The sequence below is a fragment of the Rhinopithecus bieti genome, unplaced genomic scaffold (assembly GCF_001698545.2).
Source record: "Rhinopithecus bieti isolate Rb0 unplaced genomic scaffold, ASM169854v2 scaffold_8307, whole genome shotgun sequence".
Classification (NCBI taxonomy): domain Eukaryota; kingdom Metazoa; phylum Chordata; class Mammalia; order Primates; family Cercopithecidae; genus Rhinopithecus; species Rhinopithecus bieti.
The window spans coordinates 2,450,225-2,473,138 of NW_016806443.1; the positions used below are offsets into that span (position 1 = coordinate 2,450,225).

General features: G+C 40.1%; 1 protein-coding gene across 2 annotated transcripts in view; it reads right to left on the bottom strand.

Annotated features, from left to right (window-relative positions):
* PTN (pleiotrophin) overlaps window positions 1–18,558 on the bottom strand; it is a 111,674-nt gene extending 93,116 nt beyond the window's left edge. For both annotated transcript variants that reach the window (XM_017876518.1, XM_017876517.1), the window contains exon 1: window positions 18,132–18,558. The gene's annotated coding sequence lies outside the window, so the exon portion shown is untranslated. The remainder of the gene's footprint in view (window positions 1–18,131) is intronic.
* Window positions 18,559–22,914: the final 4,356 nt, after the last annotated feature.

Genomic DNA, 22,914 nt, shown 5'->3' on the forward strand with positions numbered 1-22,914 from the left:
TTTTTTGAGACGGAGTCTCGCTCTGTCGCCCGGGCTGGAGTGCAGTGGCCGGATCTCAGCTCACTGCAAGCTCCGCCTCCCAGGTTTACGCCATTCTCCTGCCTCAGCCTCCCAAGTAGCTTGGGCTACAGACGCCCGCTACCTCGCCCGGCTAGCTTTTTGTATTTTTTAGTAGAGACGGGGTTTCACCGTGTTAGCCAGGATGGTCTCGATCTCCTGACCTCGTGATCCGCCCGTAAGAGACAATGTTCTATGATTGTGTATGCTGATGTTTTAAGCCAAATAATGCATATACAGAAAATAACAAAATGCCAACTTTTAAAAAAATTTTTTTGCAAAATACTTTCACAGGTTATGATAATTCCCTCCAAAGATCCTGTAAGGTCAGTGAGGCAACTGTCACACTCCCTTTTTGAAGAAATCTTGGAGAACTCTCCATTCTGGAAACCTCCTTCTTCTCATCTATGGAGAGGGTAATAATATTAAAATGGATCTCATAGAATTGTTTGGGGGATAAAATGAGATGAGATATAGGAAGGCAATTTGTCAATAATAAAACGTTACATGGATGTTAGCTGTTAATGGAAGGCCAAAACAGAGTATGAATTGTTTCAGAGTATGAAACAGAGTATGAAATATCAATTGGGTCATCTGCAGATAAAAGAGTTTTAATTGTACTGTAATAGGCTCATCCTGCAGAAGCTTCCTGATTGGTCAAAGGAAGCAGATAAGGCAAAGCTTCAGTGAAATTGCAAGATTTTACCCTCCCAGGCCCCAGATTATCTGGACCAGGAATTGCTGACTAAATCTGAATCTGGAACAACATTAAGTATAACATGCCCTGTGTTAAATGGCTTTCTTAGAAAAGATCTTGTCTGATCTCTGTCCCCAGGACATTTCCTGCCTCTTCTGACTGATAATTAAATTGGGGATTGGAAGCCAGACAATATTTACTTCCTGAGCGTTCTTTTCTTTTAGCAAAGCTGAAAAAATAATTTTAAAGGAAGAAAACTGAAAATGATCCATTTACCACTGATTCTGCCCTCCCTAGGAAGAAGGATCCCTGGAGTGAGAAAGAAAACACAGAAAAGGAAGGGAGTGTCTTCACGTCCCAGCGGGGCACGTGGAGGAGGAGGAGGTGCTGACTATGGACAGCAAGAAGCAACATCACCAACACGAAACACTCACCCAGGACAGGGGCCTTTTCAACAAGGAGCATAAGAGACTGTTTCTGCCTCTGATAAAAGTTCAACATTTTGTTTTTCTCCACATATTTTAATCAATATTTACCAAGCCATAACAATCTGGCTTTCACTGTCACCCTGGGGTTGAGTTCCATGAGTAACTACCTTTTCCACTGGCTGCAGAAATCATGACTCCATGCATGATTGGCAGAAGGTCATTCATTTGAGTACAGGAAAATGAGCAGTTTCAAGAAAAGAGCTGGCCTCTCTGCATGGGTGAATCAGTGCAAATCTAAAATGCAGTTACTGAAATTACAGAAGCCTCTCCTCGGCCAGTTGGCCTCTTTTGGAAGACATGGCCTCAAACCATTCCAGTGCATGTGAAATGTCTAGACGTGATTCTAGAGTTTTCTTGAAAGCTGATGCATCCAAGGAACATTTAAAGTAAGAAGCAAAGTAACAAAAAGCTTTTCTCAGAAAATTAAATGGTGAATACGGTCTTACCACATTTTCTAGTGAAAGTATGCTGTGAATGCTCAGGAGGAGGAAGGTGCAGTAATGAGACTAGAAATTTACAGCTTAGATGGGAACCCAGTCACCAATTACCAAGTGCTACAAGCCTGAGGCTACTTCTCATTAAAAGGCCTCCCAGGCATCGCGGGTGTCCACAGTTCAGAGAGACCTCAGAAACCTGCACCTAGTTCATGCTCAGTTCTTAGGATAATCCTGTCTCTCCACAATTCCTTTAGGCTTGCAACACTCTCTTGCCCCAAATCAGCTCTTTGTCTAGATTTCCCCTTTCTATCAATGGCACTAGAATTCTCCCAAATTGATCAATTTCAACATCTCATTTTTTACTCACCCTTCACGTACTCACCCTCCCATTGTAATGTCTAGACTACAGATAGCCTTTATTTTACCTCATGGTGTGTCCAGAAAGAATCCGTCCTAACTACCTACTTACACCGAGGCAGCAGCAATTCACTTATTTATTCATTCATTTGTTATTGTATAAAGTATTGGCTAAGAGATCTATAGTGCAGTGGGGAGAGATAGTCATCTAAGATAACTGTTATAAGATAAGAATGAGTAAGCATTCACACCGTTGCCTCTACCAGAACTCACACTTTCTTCCTTATATTTTTCAATATTTAAACACAAGTCAGGAGACACTACCTCCTGGAAGCCTCCCCTGAATCCACCCTCAGCTGACTAAAATGTCTCTCCAATGGGCTTTCATATGTGCATATCTAGTTCACTGCACTGAAATTGCACTGATTAGCTATTCCTGTGCCTGCCTGCTCCCCCCAATTAGACTGTCCGATTCAAAAACAGGGACTGTGAAGTATTCATCTCTGTATTCCTGATACTTAACATAGAGCCCAGCTCATTGTGTTCATTGCATATTTTTAAATGAATGAATGAATGAATGAATGAATGAATGAATGACTATAAAAGGAAAACCACAGAAAGTTGTGAAACAGAGAAAGGGGTAAGTAATCATTTTAACTAGGGGAATAAAGGTAAAATTTTCATGGAGGTGACGGTATTTAAGCAAAACATTGAAGTATGCACAGGATTTCCAGAATGTGAAAGGATCAAGGGGTGGGTGAGGGGTGGTATACAAAGCACTACTTTTCAAAACATAACTGATTCTCTCCACCTCTGATCTGTTACTTCTTTAAAAATAATCTTTTTATGCCTTACTTTTACCAATTCTTTTCTTCTCTGTTGTGGAGAACCTTCAGTGATTCCTTACCATCTAACTTGATATAATTCAGGCAGGTTAGCTTCCACTTGAAGGGTCTTGCTATCATTCCTTTTTTGTTTTTCTAACCCTCGCTTCCACTCTTGGCCACTCACTCTCTACACAAATCAGGCCCTTCTGTTTTCTACCTCTGAGATCTTGCCTTGGATCATCTCTTTGGCTTTCCTCTTTCTTCATGCATTACCTGAGATGCTTTCCTCATGACTTTCTGCCATACACAATGCAACTCTGCCTTTGAAAATCCTACCCTTTCCCAGAACTTTGGGATGCGACAGCAGGAGGCTCACTTGAAGCCAGGAGTTTAAGACCAGCCTGGACAATATAGCGAGATCCCATTTCTAAAAGAAAATCTATCCTTTACATGCAGCCACCCTTTTTCACTCCAGACCAGAATGTCTTCCTTCTCTGAAAAAAAACCCACCGAACCACTCTTTTATCATTTCATTTTATATTCGATTTTCCAGCTCTAAGTCTGCTTTGTCCCTTTTATGAGGATGCAACTAAGATGCCTACAGGCCAGGATCATGGACAGCATCTTGTTGGAACATGCCCAGTGTCTCAGACAGACATTCTATTGATTAAAAATCCTGGATAACTGAAGCAGCCCTCTAAGGATATATGAGAGACTCTTGACTTCAGGTAGACACCTTGTTATTCAGCTACTGGATGGGGGGTATGGGTACTTGCAGTAGATTTAATATTTAATTCAGTGAGAAGAAATATAAATTATGTTATCAGTTTGGTAAAGGAAATCACTAACTATATTATAAAATAAAAATGTCTTACTTCCCTGTTTCAGCTGAAGAATTATAGTCCTAGTTATTTTAACTTCTTCCATGTTGCCAGATTAAAGACCTTTTTATAAATTTTACTGTGTGACTAGCCCTTTAAGATAGATGCATCATTTTCACTGCTTTTGCCCTAGCTGTTGTAATCCTGGGATTCCTTCATGCTTTGCAGCTTTCTAGGTTTTGCCCTTTGTCAAACTACATCAATACCAGTCTCAAACCTGAATCATAAAAGACATTTTAGAGAAATAGAGGCTCAAGGCTCATGTAAAGGAATGACCTATCACACACAACAGGCTGCAGGGCATGGAGAATCCATCACCTAACCTTTCCCAGCCTCTGTTCATCTGTGTCCCCACTGTTGGATGTCCAAGCTTGACAGTGAATGCTTTCCAATGGGAAACTGTAGCAGGATTTTTTTTTCCCATCCTTTGGTCCCTATTGTATGTTCAGCTGCACTGGAGCTAGCTGCTAATCAAAGCCAGAGACTCTCAACACAAACAAACCCGGCATTGTGGCGTCCCCCAGGGATAGAACACAGCAATCCAACAAACAATTTAGTCAGGTGATAGCAGGCCGGAGACACAGACTGAGCAGTTCCTAGACACCCTCCTGCTTGTACTCCCAGCGGTCCCTTTCCTCAACGCAGGCATGTTGAAACACCACGCCAGGCAAACTGGTATTTGAGAAAACAATGGGAATGAAACAATCATATACAATCAAGGAGGGTAATCTAATGGCAGAATTCTTTATCCAAAACACGGTAATCTCTTGATCATAAGGAGGTAGAAATAAATGACATAGTGTGAAGAAATATTCCTGGATACTGGCTAGAGAGAAGAAAGGAATCGTGAACCAAAATATCTTCAGGTACTCACTGGACCCTTGACATTGAATAGGGGAATGGAGGTAGAAGAGTATGACATTTAAAAATTTTGTGGTTAGAAATATTTGGACTACACCCTCAGTTTTATTTTTTACTAGCTTTTGATCTTGGACAAGTTACTTCTGAGACACGGTTCTCTCATTTAGGAAGAAAAATAGCCTTTACCCCATAGGGCTGTTGGGAGCATTTAACCCAGCACTGAATGTAAAGTTCTAGTATTGAGCTACCCACTGTATAGAAAGCACTCAATAAGTAGTAGCTATTATGACAGTACTATTAATGCTGGTGAATTGTGCTCAGAAATTTAAAATGATGAGAAATAATAAGAACAGAAAGCAAGGTCTTCAGCTTCTATAACTAGCTGGTGATAAGAGAGCAAGTCTCCTTGCTCTCAGTAGTTCCTATGAACAACGTCTTAGAGGTGCTGGCAGGTCTTGATTTTGACTTATTGCCATGGGTCCTCAGAACACAGCAAGGGAAGTTAGGGATGCCACTGTCCAGGGTGAAGGTAGAGGACAAGGTATTCTTCAGACAACAGCAGAAGCTTGGCTCCAGGTACCTGAGCACTAATGATGGAACCATCCTCTAAGTACAAAGGACAGAGCAGAAGAAAAAAGCTGGAGATGCCAAAGAAAATGATTACTCATGTCACAATTTTGCACTAGGCCGGCCAGTTAATATTAATTCTTGCCAGAGTTTCTGGAGGTCCAGACCTAGGAGACAGTGGAATAGAAACTAGTAAAAGGTTACTACAATTCTATGCAACAATAAGCACGGATTGAGTACTATATGCAACTGGCATATAGTGGGTACTCAATCATTTTCAGCAATATCCATATTCAATGCATATTCAGGAAGTGGTAAAGTGAAGGACCTAGACACAATCGTAGGAACAAACAATGGGGTTCAGCAACAAGAAACACAGCCAGTGAAACTCAAAATTAATATAGTGACTTCCTTTAAATATAAAAGACAGTGATGCAAGATTGGCAATTGAAGTAGCTTCTTATGGAAACCTCCAAATGAAAACAATGCCAGTCGGTCGGGTGCGGTGGCTCATACCTATAATCCCGGCACTTTGGGAGGCTGAGGAGGGTGGATCATCTGAGTTTAGGAGTTCAAGACCAGCCTAGCCAACATGGTGAAACTCCATCTCTACTAAAAATACAAAAATTAGTCAGGTGTGGTAACATGAGCCTGTAATCCCAGCTCCATGGGAGATTGAGGCAAGAGAATTGCTTGAACCCAGGAGGTGGAGGTTGCAGTGAGCTGAGATCACACCACTGCACTCCAGCCTGGGCAACACAGCAAGACCCTGTCTCAAAAAAATGAAGAAGAAGGAGGAGAAGAAGAAGAAGGACGAGGAGAGGAGGAGGGAGGAGGATGGAGGAGGAGGAGGAGGAGGAGAAGAAGAAGAAGAAGAAGAGAAGAAGAAGAAGAAGAAGAAGAAGAAAGAAGAAAGAAGGAGGAGGAGGAGGAGGAAGGAGGGGAGGAGAGGAGGAGAGGAGGAGGAGGGAGGAGGAGAAGAGGAGGAGGAGAAGAGGAGGAGGAGGAGGAGGAGGAGGAGGAGGAAGAGGGAGAAGGAGAAGAAGAAGAAGAAGGGGAGAAATACCCAACCTAAACTTTTTCTGAACTGAAACAGAATGTTGAACATCACACATTACAGCAAATAGCAATCAAGGCAGAAAACCAGTCCCCAAATCTAGAAGTCATGTGTGCAGCAAAGCCCTGGCTGAAGGAACCCTGATGTGCTCCAGCCCACAAAAAGCACATTTCAGTCTCCTGCTTTCATGATCTGCCACTAAAGGTGGGGAGGACATGAATGAAAACAATGTGTTAGAGGGTAGAAAGGTTTATGGAAGAGTTGGCTTCAGGGACCAGACTGTCTAACTCCAGACTCTGCACCCAAGATTCTTCAGGCCCTGTTTTGGGAAGGAACTCTTCATTAGAACAGCAGATATCGCTTTGTCTTGAAACACTCCCTCTGAGAAGAACAAGAAGAGGACCAGGTTTGCTCCACAGAGCTGGAGTGATTTCATGGGACTTTTATGGCAAGATGCACCTGGAGCCGAGCAGATGTGGAAAACAAAGAAGGCAAATTCACCCTAGAGGAATCTCCTTAGGATACACCATGACAGCCAGATGGGCCATAAGGGCCCTATGGCATGCTTAATACTTCCTTTTTAGTGGCAGAAGCCTCAGTGCTATCTGATAGAATTTTCTGTGAGGTCTGCAGTTCCTCTCTCCAGGTACAGGGCTTCTATCTATGGAATTCTTGGATGTTTTCTCTAAAGCCTCAGTTCAAGTCCAATGCTGTTTCTTTTGTCTTATTGGTCTTGCTGCCTTTGATATAAAGGGCTTCCATTGAACATCTTGTGAAAGAATGTCACTGGATGAGACATTAGAAACCCACAGAGTCAGCCTGCTTTTAGGAAATGTGGATCTGTCTGTTTAGAGAGAAATTGGTAGAAATGCACATCTACCCACTTACTCCTGCTGAATTGCTTCTAATCTGCTTCTCCAAACCACATTCACTTAGGACAGCCTTGAAGCACATCTTCAAATCCCCAGATATCACGTATCAGAAGGCCAACTATAATTCCCTAACCATCAGACTAAAGCCGCAATTTAAAAAGGCTAAAAAATCACTTCAGGCCAAAGTTGGTGGGAATCCCAATACTGGCACAGATACTAAACGCATTTGACTTTCACTCCTCCTCTGCAATCGGGAATGTGGTGGTCAAACCCAAATTTGATCTGACTCACTTTAAACTCAAGCCAATTGTTCACTAGTCATTCCAAATAATAACAGAGCAAATAACTCCCTGAAGGATGCCAAGCCCTGGAGCGACAACGCATCAAAGAGGTTTGCTGATCTTGCAGTTTACCCACCTGCAGTGCATCAGGCCCACTCCCTTGGGCCCCACAGCAACTCACAAGTTTCTCAGGCTCTTGAGAGGAGCTAAGGGGTTGGATCCAACCTGGGTGGGACCAGGCAGCTGTGTCTTCCCTGGGGAGACCTTTACCCTTGGATATATGGAAGGGTCCTTTAGGGTAAGAAAGAAAGACAATGTGTACTCAGCTTGACCTTTAATTGGTACACACTAAGTTCCCCAGGATTATTTGTTCCCATCTAAACAGCACATCCTTTGCAGGGACAAAGATTTGTATTTGTTTGTTTGCTTTATGAGATGTTTGTTTGTTTGCATTTTTCCAGTGCTGGCTCTTTTATGAGCATTCATAACATTAATTTACTTAGCATTTTTTATGATTCTAATTTACCCATATCAAGCTAAATAAATTGAATTTCCATCTTAATTGGCTCATTTGGTAGAATCAAGTGCACATGTTAACATGTGCATAGCTGTTAAGACATATTGCATGCATCAATAACACTGTTAAAAAGCAGGACACCCAATTACACATCTAACTATTTTTAAAAGTTACATCAGAGAAACTGTAAAGGTGTATCAGGGTGCTAACAGTGGAGACTATTTTAAGAATTATAAGTAAGTTTTCTTTTTTTATAAAATTTGAATATCTTGTACCACGAACATGTATGTTTGTAGAATGGGAAAAATAATGTGTTTCTTCAGGTACATTTGTGATTTCCTAATAAGCAACCTCATAGTGGAAAAAAAATCTTTCATTATTTTTCACATCGTTAAAATTAATCAAACTTTTCACACATTTGACCTGCATTGAGCTATATTTGAGAGTCTGCATATTCCCAGAGACATTATTCAATAATGAAACGTATATTGTAAATAAGAAAAGATAATGGGAAGAAAGGCTTTATTTTATTGTTTCAAGATATAAGCATAGACACGTGTTAAAAGTAGCCTAATAAACTACCCGTTTCTCTCCTCTAGCAGCTTCAGGCTGGCTCATTTGAATCCCTTGAAACATATCTAAAGAAATACATTGCACAGAGAGGGCAATTTGTTTTTGTAATAAATATTTTTTGAGGAGCTGACTTGACCCTTGAAAACAGGTTCTTTCAAGATGCAAGATATGTTTTTTAAGTCAACGATCTGATGTTCATAAGCTCACAAATGAGGGTCACCATATGTTAAAACCTTAGAGATGATTCTGCTACTGGGTACAATGATCCCATGGCTATGTCTTGAAAAAAGCCATATTCACATCAAATAGGAAAGCCATTATGAAAACACTGTTCTAAAGTTTTGTGTGGTTTCTGCTACAGTTTGGATGTTTGTCCCCACCAAACCTTATGAGGATATTTGATTTCCCAATGTTGGAGGTGATGCCAGATGGGAAGAGTTTGGGTCATGGGAGTGGATTCTCTCATGAGTAGATTAATGCCCTCCCTGGTGCGATTTGGGAGGGGGGGTGAGTGAGTTCCCACTCTTAGATCCCCTGGGAGCTGATTGTTAAAAAAGAGTCTGGTACCTTCCTGTCTTTCTTGCTTCCTCTCTTTCTGTGTGATGCCTGCTCCCATTTACCTTCTACCTGAGTGGATGCCATCTGAGGCCTTCACTAGATGCCCAATCTGGAAACTTTCAGCCAGCAGAATCATAAGCCAAATAAACCTTTTTTCTTTATACATAACCCAGCCTCAGGTATTCCTTTATAACAACAGAATACAGACTAAGATAGCTTCTATTTGTTTTAGCCTGAGTGAGGATTTTCTCTGTTACCTAAGACTGTTACCACAATATGCTCCTTATTAATTAAATCTGGACTCTGAAGCAAAAAGCCCTGGTTCTTTCTCTGGGCAGCCCAATGTCTTCAAGGAAGTCACAAAGATGGATGATTCGTGGTCTAGTTCCATTATGGTATGGAAGGAAAGAGTCTAATGCAGTTATAGAAGTTAAAATGTGAAAGTAGGGAAGACTCTAACACTAAGTCAACATATTACATGTATCTTTTTCATATTAAGAATGAAGTTTTCTAAACACTTTTCATTAGCTTTTAAAGCAAATGAAGAAGGCAACATTTGGATCATTGACACCTTCTCAGAGAAAGACCCCAGCAGAAGCACTGGGAAGGAGGCCCAAGTGCAACATCTGGCCAGGGTCTTTTTACGCTTAAGGGAACTTCAGTGAAGTCAATAGCAAATCAGGTGGTGTCCGCAATTTTCTTTCATAAATAATCATACATTGTAAATATTATTTGGTGAAAGATATAAGTTTTAGAAGATTTTGCATATAGCAAGAAGCATTACTGACAATGATCCTCATTGTTTTTATTAAGCTATGGACATCATGACTGGAGAGTTCTGATTTGTCTCATGTTCCCTCAAGTTTGTTGAATTAAACTGTTGTGGCTTGCTACTCAAAGAGAGGTCGCCAAGCCAGCAGCACTGCAGTCACCTGGGAACTTAATAGAAAAGCAGACTCTGAGATTTCATTGGAGACCTACTGAATTTTGGCAAGAACCTTGGGTGACTGGTAAGCACATGAAAGTTTGAGAAGCACAATTATCCAGCTATCATGTAAATGAACTGCTGCTAGCCAATTACTAAGGGTTAGATTTAGTGAGAATAACCAATTCAAAAAAAGTGACATGTAGCTTCTAAGACACTTCAGAAGGAACTATAACATGATCTGAAGTAAAAGAAAGTATGCCTGTTTCAGTTTAGCCTCATTTAAGATGTCTTCCTGCTTTTTTTTTTTTAGTATGACTCATTTCTTTTTCTTCATTCCTGTCACACATCTTACCTCCTCCTCACTTTGTCATTTAAACTTACCTTCAGGCATCTGAGGCAATCTCTGGGTGTCCTGAGAAAATGACAATAACAACAGCAGGATTGGGGAACCAGAAAGGCAGAACTTGCCCCACTGACTTTATTAAGTTCAGTTCATGTTCAGTATAACAATTTGGAGCTTATAGACGTTACATCGTGATCATTGACCTTTACCATCAACCTATGAGGTTGGCAAAATAAGTAACATCATCATCATTTCTCACTTACAGCTAAAAAACCTAAGATTCCAGGAGATTCAGTAACACATTCAACAGCGCTTACCAAACAGCAGGTGGACTGTGGTGAAACGCTGGTTCCTGACTCCAAACCTTAACTCCTTCCCTGGACTGAAACCTCTATCAGCAGGGGTCAGAGAGAATGTGGTTACGAGCATCACTAAGGTCAGCAATAAGGTGCCTGTCTCTTGGACTGGGAGTCTCCTGTATGCAAAATGCTCTCCTAGACCTTATGGGAAAGCATAAGGTCAAAGAGTCTGTATTGGAGACTTTGCCTGCCCAACCCCCAGGCCTTGAGCATGATCACATGCTCCATGCTCCATATGTTTCCTTCCAGAAGAAAGGATTTTCAATCTGCATTTAGAAAGAAGGAAGAAAATGGTATGAGCATGTGGAGGGGCGAGACCTTTCAAGAAGCATGGAATTCCACCTAGGATTTTGCTTGTATGTTTGTTGCAGATGCCAAGTGGGCATGAGAAAGAAAAGCAATTCAGGAGGGGGAAGAAGTGAGAACATGCATCTGGTGCTGCTTCACCATGATCATTATTTTCACCTTCCTGCTCAAACACTCCCAGCAATCAGACTGTATGTTCAGTACTTCATATTGATTTTCTCCATTACTACTTAGACGTCAGTCCTAGAAGGTAAGTATGTGCTCCCATGTTAAAGATAAAAACATTGAAATAAGGAAGACCACAATATTTGCTCATGGTCACAGAGCTACTAAGAAGTGTAGTACTTTATATCTCAATATTTTGGACCTTGTAGCTCAAATATTGAGCCACCAAGGCTACCGTTTCTTCTTTTTTTTTTTTTATTTTTTTTATTTTTTTATTTTTTTGAGACAGAGTCTCGCTCTGTTGCCCAGGCTGGAGTGCAATGGCGTGATCTCGACTGACTGCAAGCTCTGCCTCCCGGGTTCATGCCATTCTCCTGCCTCAGCCTCCCAAGTAGCTGGGACTACAGGCCACCACGCCCGTCTAATTTTTTTTTTTTTTTTTGTATTTTTAGTAGAGATGGGGTTTCACCGTGTTAGCCAGGATGGTCTTGATCTCCTGACCCCGTGATCCACCCACCTCGGCCTCCCAAAGTGCTGGGATTACAGGCGTGAGCCACTGCGCCCGGCCAAGGCTACCTTTTCTAATGTAGAAAAGGTAGTATCATCTGTATCCAAATGCCCTGTCATATGTCCAGGCTCCTTGATTCCACCTCTTAAATCAGAACCACTGAAGATGGGCTCCAGGCAGCTGGCACCTACACATGACCCTAGTTAATCTGATAAACATTGAAGACAGGCAACTGCTTCTGTAGGTTATTTGACCTCTAACTGTACATACATTGGACTTGGGGTTTGACATGAGAGACAAATGGGAGATAAAATCAATTTATTAGCCTAAGAAAGATGGCATTATATTACCGAGGAATAAACTCAAACCAGGAATTTTAAGACTTTTGTTTTCATATCTGTATGTCATTGAATGTGGCCCCCTTAACTTCTCTAAGCCTGCATTTCTGTATCAATTTTTTAAAATCCCACTCAGTCTACCTGAGTAGAGTTACAAAATATGATGAAAAAATAAATGTGAAACATTCTGAGAAAAAGATCTTATAGCTACATAGAAATTATAATGAAAATAATGCTTCAAATGACTAGCTTTGTCCCTTTGAATAACATGGTTTGTTAAAGAAGAGGTAAGTAAGGTTTTCTGCATTCTGGAGGTAGTCTTGAATCAGAAACTATGAAAAGTTTAAAATTATCAAGGTGAAATATGATTAGGAAGATACTCTAGAGAACTGGCAAGCCTATATGACATTTGGAATGAAGAGAGTGAAGGAAAGAGAGTGGGAGAAGTTTCTGGAAGTTCAAAGTTGAGCATGAGAATGCTTGGGCTTAAACAGGAAATTGGCACCAGGTTGTTTGGTAAGGTGAGGGGATTGGGCATAGAACACAGACGGTCAAGGTGGGTGGAACAACATGGGCAAAGAGAATGAATGGCATTTAGAGCTGCCTATTTATTTTCTCGCTCATTTGCCATCTTCAATGGTTCTATGCTAAATACGCTAGGGTTCTTGAGAGAATGAGAGATAGCCTCTGCCTTAACAGGGTACATAGGTTGGATGGGGTGGGGCTGGTGTCAAATGGTGAGAAAGGAGGAGCTGAAGTCACTATAAGGGGTGACGAGGAAACTTTGAAGAAAAGAGAAGGGGAGAAATACAGCTCCACCTAGAGGGGCATTTGCCTTGGAAAACCTTTAGTGCCTTCAATTTCTGACTCAAGATTTCATCCAAATTCCACAGCTGAAGTACAAGGATTTGCCTTCTTTTCCTTCATGTATATGTTTTCATTAAAGGACACTCTTCTTGTCTGGTATAAATTTTCCTGAAAAGGACATCTACAGTGAGTGCCGTGTCTTAAAAATTGTATTGATTCTAAATAAAACTCAGTCTGAATTCTTAAGATGTCACTTCCAATAATTTGTTTCTGCTACATTATGTGGCAAATGTGAAATGAAAACATGAAGGAATTAGGAGTTCAATTTCTCTTCCAGAATAAACAGCATTAAAGGAATTAACAGACATAATGCTTTTGAAATAGATGTTGGGCACCATTTAGCCTTTTGTGAGCTCCACTTTCCTTTTCTCATAAAATGTGATCCCTTTGTCATTGGAACTGCTTAGGGCAACAGTTGTACATATCTTATTCTAACTTGTGTTGTAGTAATTAGTGTTTTAATATTCTTACATATATATTGAGTAGATCATTAGCCGCTTGAAGACATATTTATTTGTCCTGTGTCCCTCATCATACCACCTACCATAGAGTACGGCAGTCACTATCCATAAAAGTCTGGTAGGGATAAAAATAAAATAACAGGAAGTCCTTTACTTCAATCTCCTCCTCCAAATAGAATTGTGCCCGAATGATTTCCTTCAGTATTCATTGAAAAAATATTAAAAATGTGAGTCTAGAGCTCATTAGAGAGAATGTTCCTTCAATTCTCTTCAGATTTGAGAATTTTCCTTGCGAAAGAGTTAAAGCTCAAAAAACAGTTGTGACAATACTGAAGCATTTGGAGAGGAGAGAGGAAGGCAGGAAACTGAAATATTTGGAAATAAATGTACACATTTGGAAGATGAGGGGAAAAAAAGCAAAACAAAATGTGAAAAAAGGAGTGCCCAAAGAAATTAGGAAAACATTAAGATAATAACATATCAAGGAGGTTACAGTATGAGATAATCATAAAAGGTTGGGGTTAGCAACCTGTGACTTTTAAAGCATCTTTTCCAAAGATGGTTGAGGGTATAATGGATTTTAATTGAGATCTCCTTTAAATACATTTCTAATAAAGAATTTCACAAGTTCACACCACTTACCAAACACAAAGTATTAGATATTGTCGAACCATAGACACCATGTGCTATTTCTTAAACATGCTACATTATCTAGCACAATGTAGTATTAGGCATCCAACATACATACAATAAATATTGTTAAATTGGCTGCCCATAGGAGCAAGAAAAATTGTATTGTTGGAGTAGGACCCCAAGAGGATGTGATGGAGATGAGTAACTCTAGCTGCACCGCTACATTGATACTGGGAAGCTGAGAAGAGAATGAGGTCAACACATTGCAGTGATGAAAATGTTGGCTGACCCTTAGCCAGGGTCTTGAGTCAAAAAAGAAAAGGGAAAAATACCACTGAATCAGTAGAGAGGGCATTGGTGTTGAAAACACCAGCTAGGAAGGTCCAAGTTTCCAAGAATGCCAACATATGGGCAGACATTCCTGGTACATCTGTACATAGAGAAATGTATACCATTATAGCAAGAGGGAATTGGGCAAGACGTTCTGGGACCTGTTGGGTAGGAAATAGTGGCAACAGAATTAATAGAGAAATGAGAGAAAGGAGGAGAAATAGGTAAACATAAAAGCAGGAAGAAAAGGGAGCAAAGGGTTAGAGACCCAGAATGCTATTTGTGTTTTAAAATGATGTTTTGGCTTTTGCTAAGAGCAATTCTTAGAATTAAGACCCCAATTATCAGTTACTAGGACTGAGTTCTTTCAAGATTAATATACAGAAATTGATTTTTTGTTACACCATGTGTGAAGTTAAAAAAAATCTAAGAATTCTATTTTAGAAAACTGGATATGATGTTTTTTTCTATTTGAGATATCACTTTATCTAAACCACTATGAAAAAAAAATGGTTCAATAAATAAAGCCTACAAAAATGAATTAAATTTTATTTCTAAAACTATCTCAAACATGAAGGAGTCATTGTATTCCTTGTCCACCCTGAAGAAATAGGGATTTGTGGTGAATGTGATCTACATAATTAAGTCCACAATATTACCATGTTTATAATACCCTCTGATAAGGTTTCAGCATAGCTACCCTTTTAAGCTACTGTTTTAATCTCTTATTTACTAAATGCCAAAATAGAAAAAAAAAAAAAAAGAGGCTTGTTATATTTTACAATCTAGAAATATTTTAATGACACCATGAAAACTCTGCCGCACACTAGACTGGCTTGAAGTGGATGGAAAAATTGCCCAGTGGGTGGAAATTTGAATTATCCATAAACATCAGAAGGAAAGACAACTTTCCATGAGGCCATGGCCCAAATTCCACTTAAGCCAATTGACTCCGGATGGAAAAAAGCAAGCCTAGCTCATAAAAAGAAGGTTCATGTCTGAGTATCATTTTACCTCCCCTCCCACAGCAGTGACATGACCTTGTGCCAGAAGGAGACAAAATCTCTTCGATTATTCATTTAGAAAAGAAACCAGAGGAAAAAACATTCCTCACCCTTGTGAAGAAGCCCAACTCAACATCACTAGCAAAGCCATGGAACAAAGGCCATTGGAGGGCTCCCACTCAGCCTCATGCTCCAGAGAAAAGCACATCTCAAACTGGGCCGAGTTGCACTCAGGTGTGGAGGACGTTTGCACTCATCACATTGGGTGGTTTCAGTCTGGACACCTCCTTCCGGAGAGAAGTCAGGAACAACTCCCCATATCATTATGCTGCCATATTAAAAGGCATAATTGTTTAGAGAACTGGAATTTGTATTCTGAATTCCGACTTCAGGCCTTCAATCTATTGTTAATTTATCACACCATTTTCAATGAGCCAGGTAAACTCAGTTTTGTGGGAAAGTTTTGAATAGTAATTAAAAACACCACAATGGGAAGATGATCAGAATTCATGTGAGAATGCCATGTAAGTGAGAAAGCAAAATATCTTCAAAGGAAAATAAAATATTTGAAGTTAAAATATTTGATATCTAAGATTGATTTTACTTAAAAAAAATGATTCAGCTATCTGGGGATCTTATTTCTCTCTGTTGTTTTCAACGACTAGGTTTTATGAAATTTTAAACCAGGCCATTGACTTGACTGAAATTTTAAAAAAATGAAAATGCTCATTAAAAAGAAATGTAGATCTTGTTATATGTTGCTATATGTGAAGCCCAAATAAGGCACGTGGAAAATATCAATAAATTAATAAGTTTATTATTCCAAATCTCACGATCTCATGGAAAGAGGCCTAAAAAAACAGAGAATTATATATAATACATATAATACATTAGACTATAAGTATAGTTAGGTATACCTTTTTACTCTAATTCTCTACAACATCTCATTTAAAGTCAGATAATTAAAAAGTTATGTATTTAATAGTGCTTTTATTTATCTCAAGCTCTAGCTTTGAGAATATAATGCATTTGCATCCAGAAGTAAACAGCTGGAACACAGCACCTAATGCTGTTATATGTGACTTCAGGTGGGAGTTCCTTATAGTGGCTTTTCACTAAATGCAGAAAAAGATGTCTAAAGGGAACCAGTGAGCAGTGGCAGAAAAAAGATCACCTTCTATGTATTTAAAGTACAATTAGAGAACGAGAACTTAAGGCCCAAGTTTCTTAAAGCACAAAAGAATGGTATTAGAGTTTTTTTTTAAAAAAAATACAAGTTTTAAAAACTCTCACCTTCTAATTAATGAAAAGAGTACCAATACTGCCTGTCTGAAATATCAGGTCCAAAGGAAGAAAAAAAATTCAAATTCTCCTCTGAATTTAACTGGACTATATTTTTTAAAAGACTTGGCCTTTAAAGTGCATAATTTACTTAAAAAGAAACATAATGAAGATGGAAAACACAGCTTTATTTTCTGCATCGGGAGACTTCTGTTTTGTTTCATTGTCAGTACCTTTTAATATTCCTACATATCAACGCATTCCCAGATAATTAAGGGGCTAACATGGGCCCTGCTGCCCTGCTGTTTCATCAATTCCACATTTGCCTAAGATCATAAAATTGCTTCATTATGTTATTAGTTCAAAAGTTCTTTTTGGTAATTCCTGAATCTCCTCCCATACCCCTCTCTCCAGCACACACACACACACACACACACACACACACACACGCACATGCACACATCACCCCTTTCTCAAGCTGCTAAAGCAAAATGCCTGATAACTCTTAACATGAGAGATGCTCAAGGACTGGAGCTTTAATGTTCTCTCCTCTTAGGAACCCTACCCCTCCTATTTTCTGAATGTGTCCCCAAACTTACAAAGCAGCTCTTAACAAATACAAGGGTGAGTTAACACTAGAGTGTATATAAACTGCATGTGTGTGTTCCTGTGTGTGTGCGTTGTGTTGTGTTATGTCATGGAGAAAGGGGTGTGTGTGTGTATGGAGAGGACAGAGAAGGCTTCACTTTACATCTATTAAGTAAGAAAGGAGTTGAATATATTCCTCTCAAAAAATACTTTCTTAACTTATTAGAAACAACAACTCAGAAACTCTAAAAATCTAGTAAATTAGTAACAAATATATCCTAAATTTATGTGGGTCAAATTAAAAGTTTAAGGGGTCTATGTACAGGGCAGTTCTTTAAATTTGCATTCAAACGAGAGACGGGACTTCAGGTGTGTCTTCCAAACTTCGGATCTAACCATTTCTGGAACCATTCCTGGGCTGTCAGGTGGGAAGACGGGTGCCAGTAGTTCTGTGAGAGACGTTCCATGTCAGCTAGTACTGGGAGGAACAAACCCCCACAGCTTACCTAGAAATGCCAGCTAAGAGTCATGGGCTGGCGGGCCCTGGGGCAATCAGAGAACCAGAGAGAGGTTGGGAAAATGAGAGCTGCTTGTTCAGGCCGCCGTACTTTCTCTCCAACTACCCAGCCAGAGACACACCTACTAAAGCTCCAGGTTTTACAAAAAGCAAAGATGCACTCTCCAGCCCACCCTGGCTTGCTCTCCAGCTGGTAGCTGGAACACGGTCCAAATGCACGCTTAACATCACAAAAACTTCTTTCCTTTCACTTACCTAAGCACACCCTAACTAACCTAACCTGAAACCCCCAAAATACGCCTCCCTTAGCCTCTGGAGCAAGTCAGTTTTGAAAGCAGTCCTATCAGCAAAGACACCAGGCAGCCTCTCTCACTCCTACTACCATCATCTGCTGGTACCCAGAAAAGTGGCACAGGGTGAAGGCAAATTCGATCGAAGAGCCCTTCGAGAAATCGCACATTCCTCTCACTTACTTTGAGTTGCAAACGTCCCCTCTGGCGCTCAGTCTGCCTTTGTTGCAAGGGGCGAGGTTGTTAAGGCTGAGTCCAGGTACCCGGCTCGCTGCAGCTCCTGCTTGGTCTGCTGCTGCTCTCCCCGCCTTCTGGACGGATGACTCACTGGTCTCTTTCTTCCCCTCTCTCCACTTTGGATTTTCCTCTGCTCTGGGGCTCTCTTGGCGGGATTTTTGGACTGGAAGGCGGGGAACCTGATCCTGCCTTTGACTCAATTACGCCCTGACAGGGAGGGAACGGAAGGGAAATGGAGAATGGGAGGGATGAGAGGAGCGGGCCAGGAGGACGCAGGCTGGGCGAGGGAGGGAGAGCGCTTTGCACTCGAGAGCTGATTGGGAAGCTTATTAAAAGCAGAATACTCCAGGGGCAGTCTCTCCCCGCGGAGCAAGAAAGAAAACGGATTTGAACCAAGAGGCCATGAGATGGTACCTTATTTTGTTTCTAGCAGAGACCAAACACAACCTTTCTTTTCCAAACTCCACCCATGATCTATTCTTCAGATGAGTGCAAAGCCACTTTGCCAAATAGGATATTTTAAATGGACAATTGATGGCATTTTAGGTTACAGTTTTGGCCCCCCACAATCCTTTAATGATATTCAGGATGAAAAAGCACTCTCTTCAAACCAGCCTCTTCTTCTACCCCCAAAAGCCCTCCCTATACACAGAGGCAGTTACTCAGCTGTCAGTCACATCTCACCTGCAAAGCACAAAATGTACAAAGTACTTTTCCTCAATTGTCACAAAGAGTGACAGACGTCTGAAAGTTCCCAATTAAGTGCTACTTACCTTTAGGGAGAGCTCTTTCCTTTTTTGGTTTCCTTGGCGACTTTAGCAACCTATTCAGTAACATGCTTTTGACACCCAAGAATTTAGAGGATTCGTCAATGTAGCTCAAACTCTGAGGTTTGTAAAACTTGGAGGCTGGGCTTTGCATCTCTGGAATTTTCATTTCATTCAATTGAGGAAAGATGCTAAGGCAAGGCATAGGTAAATATTTATGACATAGATGAGATAAAAGTATTGTGTAAAAGGATTAAGACGTATTACACAAATTCACCCAAACATTTTCAAAATATAAATTTCAACATTTTCTGCCACTTATCAGCTTTTCCTGCTCCTTGGCTAGTTCCTTTTACCTACTTTTACAGCTCAGCTTATCATTTGATGGTGTCCATCCCAAATTGCTTGTAAAATAGACTCGCATTTTTCATAGTTCTGAGGTTACATCCCTTCATTTCAATTTGACAAGTATTTATTAAGCAACGTATTTACTTGGAAGTATTCTTAAACCCCCAAACTAGCAGCATTGTCTTGTGGCAAGTAGTTTTTAGGGACTTGGGGCTCTTATATTGACTGCTACCTGTAGAAATGTCCCTTGGAGAAGTTAGCTGGAACCAAAGAGGTGGCTCTACAAACTCAATCAAGCAGTCAATCAAGCTTTTCAAAAGGAACAGCATCAGAGATGCACTTACACACGTACAGTTTATCCCCCTTCCCAAAACCTTTGTACACATACCACATACAATTCTCAAATGAAATAACTAAAAAAGGAAGCTGTGTTCCTTTCTTCTATACACAGGCTTCAGGTTACCTATTTTCCTTTTGTGATTCCACTTCCGTATGAAGAAAGCATTGTTTGTTTTAATCGGATTTCACCTGTATAAAGTGTGGAGGAATGCACATTGTCATTTTTATTAGTATTTTGCCCAGTCCCTTTACAGAAAAAGATGTCTCAGCATTCTATTAACACTCCACGGGGGCAAAGTTTCTAAGGCATTGAACAAAGAGCTATCCATTTTCTTTCTGTTCTTCAGCTTTATTTTAACATATACAAATGTAACATACAGCTAGCTACCAGTTAGGTGAACAATGCTGGCTTGATTGAGGTGCTCTCTATAGGGCTGATAAAGTATGCAGGAGATTCCTATGATTTCTACTCAATTACATATGTTATATCAAAAATATCACCCTTTATTCAGATAGGTATATACTAAAATTGCATACATCAGTGATTATCAATTGGGAGCAATTTTGCCCTCCAGGAAAAGTGAATAATGTCTGGAGATAGTCTTGGTTGTCGCAAATTGGGGGAAGAGGTTGCTCTGGCATCTAGTGGGTAGAAGCTGGGGATGCTGTTAAACATCATACAATGCATAGTTAAACATCATACAATGCCTACTGCACAGGCAAAGCAGCCCCAGTGGCTGCTGGCTATCCACCTTTATGGTCATTTCCTGATTGTATGCTAAACTAGGGGTAGTTTATTCATGAGTTTTCCTGGAAAGGGGTGGGCAGCTCCCAGAACTGAAGGTTCCTCCCCTTTTTAGACCATATATGGTAACTTCCTGACATTGCCATGGCATTTGTAAACTGTCCTGGTGCTGACAGGAGTGACTTTTGGCATGCTAATATGTTATAATTAGCATATAATGAGCAGTGAGGACAACCAGGGATCACTCTCCTGGCCATCTTTGTTTTGGTGGGCTTTGGCTGCCTTCTTTACAACAAGCTGTTTTATCAGCAAGTTCCTTATGACCTGTATCTTGTGCCAACCTCCTATCTCATCCTGTGACTTAGAATGTCTAACCTCCTGGCAATGAAGGCCAGTAGGTATCAGCCTTATTTTAACCAGCCCCTATTCAAGATGGAGTTGCTCTGGTTCTACCGCCTCTGACACCTCCACAACAAAGAATTATTTGGCCCAAAATGTTAACAGGGCTGAGGTTAAGAAAACCTAATGTTATTCACCATGGTATTTTTAAAATGCAAAGACAGATTAAAGAGAGTTTGTTTTTTTTTAATAAATAGAAATTTATGAGATTGAGATTAGTCATAATTTAATTCAATCCAGCATTTTCATGAAAGTTGAAGTAGAATATTTTTTTAATACACAGTGAAATACTCAATTTCAAATCCAAATTTCATTCTAGGGCATAGTCTAGGGTCTATTGATTCCAGAGTCCAAGTGATTTCATTCATTAGGCTAATATCCTTTAAGCACTTAAGTCTTTAGCTTAATAGAACCATGAAGAAAAACTGTTGACAATCCCTATTCTCAGATAGCTTATGTTGTTGTTCTTTCTTTTCTTTTTTTTTTTTTTTTTTTTTTTTTTTTTTTGAGATGGAGTGTCACTCTTGTTGCCCAGGCTGGAGTGCAATGGCGTGATCTTGGCTCACCTAGGTTCAAGCAATTCTCTTGCTACAGCCTCCCGAGTAGCTGGGATTACAGGCATGTGCCACCATGCCCGGCTAATTTTGTATTTTTAGTAGAGATGGGGTTTCTCCATATTGGTCAGGCTGGTCTCAAACTCCTGACCTCAGGTGATCCACCCACCTTGGCCTTACAAAATGCTGGGATTATAGGTGTACTACACCACTGTATCAAGCCCTATGTTGCTGTTCTTAATGAGTCAATTAAAATTTTTTAATAGATGTGATAAGTAACATGAAAAAATAAGGCAATGATGGAAGATAAAGTGTCAATTTGGGGGAGAAAAGTCTCATTGGGATGATATTTGACAGAAGACTTAGAAGAATTGAGGATGCTGGCCAAGTAAATATTTGGGGGAAGAGCTTGTAGGCAAAGGCATCAACAAAGGCAAAGACTCTGATGTCTGACCTTGCCCCAAGTTTTTTGGGGAAGAAAAGGAGGCACCATGGCAGGAACTCAGTGAGAGGAGGCAGGCATTAAGGGAAGTAATGGGCCAGATCACCTAAGACCTTTGTCCACTGTAAGGAATTTCATTTTTGCTCTGAATGAGGTGGGACGCCATGAAGAGTGACTAAACCTGACTCTGGTTTAAAACATCCTCTCTGCTGTGTTGAATAGAGCACAGGAGGATGAGGATAGAAGCAGAGAGCACAGTAGGAGGCTACTACACTAACCCACTCCTCAAAAGTCTTCCCCTTGTTCCTGTTTCTTGTGCAAAATAATCAACTCCAAACTTGCTCTTTAGTACTTTCTCTGCCTACGCAAGCTCCTGTCAGCAGTATCTTTGGTTTGCTAATGTCAGCTCTCAGCCTCTCCAGGTGTAATGAACATGCCCCTTGCATGAGTGTTACCAGGCCAAAATATAACTAATGCAAGGTGATTTGAAATCACAGAAATTATAACATGTCCCAAGGGTATTTTGAAAATGAGGTTGCTGATTTTGCAGTGGCAAATGCAAGGAGCAGTGTGATCAGCATGAAGTTAAAAAAGGTGAAGGAACCTGATGAAAAATTTGTCAGCTTGTCTCTTTGATTGCCTACTTGACAGGACGTTTAGAATTCTTAATTGCCACTCCAGGTTCTTCAGTATCCCTAGAATGTAAAAGTACAATTCATCAAACTTTCACAGCATTCTAGAAGCCCCATTAATACATCTCTCTCCCTCTCTCTGAAATATTTGAAAGGTATTAAAAACAAACCTTTTACTTTGTTTTTTATTGATGTGGCAAGATTACAAAATTTACTTCTATATTAGATATATTTTCATAATAATTACGATTTTTCATTAAAAAACATAAAGATGGCTTAGAAATTCTAGGAATTTATCTCACAAACAACACAAGTGGATAGTCAATGCTTCAAAGTCTTCAAGAACGGAAGTCTTCTTATCTTTTGACTCGGCACTTTCAAATTTGCAGCCCAATGCTCTTTAATATGATTTCAAGGAGCTCCAATCATATTTGGCTTAAAAAGTTTAAAATAGACCGAAATTATAGTGCAGAATAGGTCAGCTTCTCTAGTCACATAGCCAC